The following is a 2,274-nucleotide window of genomic DNA, read 5'->3' as shown; positions in this document are numbered from 1 at the left end:
AAGCTCCGCCTCCCAGGTTCACACCATTCTCCTACCTCAGACTCGTGATCCACCTTGGCCCCCAAAGTGCTGGGATTACAGGTATGAGCCACCGCGCCTGGCCTGTAATCACAGCCGGGAAGCCGAGGAAGGCATGTCACCTGAGGTCAGGAGTTCGAGACCAGCCTGGCCAACATAGTGAGACCCTCATCTCTACTAAAAATACAAAGATTAGCCGGGCAAGGTGGTGTGTTCCTGTAATCCCAGCTACTCGGGAGGTTGAGGCACAAGAATTGGTTGAACCTGGGAGGTGGAGTTTGCAGTGAGCCGAGATCATGCCACTGCACTCCAGCCTGGGTGACAGGGTGAGACTCTGTCTCAGGAAAAAAAAAAAAAAATTAGCCAGGTATGGTGATGTGCACCATAGTCTCAGTTATGTGGGAGGCTGAGGTAGGAGGATCAATTTAACTCAGGAGGTCGAGGCTGTAGTGAGCCATGATTGTGCCACTCTATTCCAGCCTGGGCAATAGAGTGAGACTGTCTCAAAACAAACGAACAACTGGATACTATGCTAAGTACCTAGGTGACAGGATTATTCCTATCCCAAATCCTGGCATCACTCAATAGAGCCAGGTAACAAAAACCTGCACATGTGTCCCCCCTGAATCTAAAATGAAAGCTGAAAAAAAATTATGGCCGGGTGCAGTGGCTCACGCCTGTAATCCCAGCACTTTGGGAGGCTGAGGTGGGCGGATCACGAAGTCAGCAGTTTGAGACCAGCCTGGTCAACATGTTGAAACCCCGTCTCTACTAAAAATACAAAAATTAGCCAGGCGTGGTGGCTCCCTCCAGCTACTCTACTCAGGAGGCTGAGGCAGGAGAATCGCTTGAACCTGGAAAGTGGAGGTTGCGGTGAGCTGAGATCACGCCTCTGCAGTCCAGCCTGGATAACAGAGCAAGACTCTGTCTCAAAAAAAAAAAAAAAGAAAAAAGAAAAAAGAAAAAAAATTACTCAAGCCAAACATCAAACATTAACGTTTGCCATTTAATGTTTCACTCAGAAATTAAACTTTCATAACCCAGTGCAAGCTGCATAAAGAAAAAGATAATTTGACCAGGTGCGGTGGCTCACGCCTGTAATCCCAGCACTTTGGGAGGCCAAGGCAGGCGGATCACGAGGTCAGGAGATCGAGATCATCCTGGCTAACACAGTGAAACCCCATCTCTACTAAAAATAAAAAAAATTATCTGGGCGTGGTAGCAGGAGCCTGTAGTCCCAGCTACTCGGGAGGCTGAGGCAGGAGAATGGCATGAACCCGAGAGGCGGAGCTTGCAGTGAGCCGAGATGGTGCCACTGCACTCCAGCCTGGGCGACAGAGTGAGACTCCGATTCAAAAAAAAAAAAAGAAAGAAAGAAAAAATAAAAAGATAATTTATTAAACCTTGGAACTGAGAAGGCTCAGATCTGTCTGAAGACACGGCTTCATCTGAGGTCAAATGATGTCATGGAGTCTGATTTCTCTCTCCCCGTTTTAGCTGCACTTCTGTGCAGACTCCATTCTCAGGCTCTCTCCGCTCTGAGGCACAGTGACTACAGAAGCCTCAGCCCCACATCCTCCCATGTTGAGGTCTAGGGAGATACTTCATGACTCTTGAAAGGCTTTGAGGCCGGGTGCGGTGACTCATGCCTGTAATCCCAGCACTTTGGGAGGCCGAGGCAGGTGGATTGCCTGAGGTCAGTAGTTCAAGACCAGCTTGGCCAACGTGGTGAAACCCCATTGCTACTAAAAATACAAAATTAGCTGGGCATGGTGGCACATGCCTGTAATCCCAGCTACTACTCATCTCTACTAAAAATACAAAATTAGCTGGGCATGGTGGCACATGCCTGTAATCCCAGCTACTCGGGAGGCTGAGGCAGGAGAATGGCTTGAACCTGGGAGGTGGAGGTTGCAGTGAGTCAAGATCACGCCATTGCACTCCAGCCTGGGCAATAAGAGCAAAAACTGCGTCTCAAAAAAACAAAACAAAAGCATCACCCGTTTTCTACTGACCTTTTGACTATGTAAGCAATTAATTCACACAATTTAATTCTTTTTTTTTGTTTTGTTCTGTAAAAAAGCACTATTCTCTGTTTTTAAAAAATTGGTTTTTGGGGAATAGGTGGTATTTGGTTACATGAATAAGTTCTTTAGTGGTGATTTCTTATTTATTTATTTATTTATTTATTTATTTATTTTTGAGACGGAGTCTCGCTCTGTCACCCAGGCTGGAGTGCAGTGGCGCCATCTCAGC

The sequence above is a fragment of the Mandrillus leucophaeus genome, unplaced genomic scaffold (genome assembly GCF_000951045.1).
Source record: "Mandrillus leucophaeus isolate KB7577 unplaced genomic scaffold, Mleu.le_1.0 Scaffold418, whole genome shotgun sequence".
NCBI lineage: Eukaryota > Metazoa > Chordata > Mammalia > Primates > Cercopithecidae > Mandrillus > Mandrillus leucophaeus.
Note: the sequence above shows the minus strand (reverse complement) of the source record.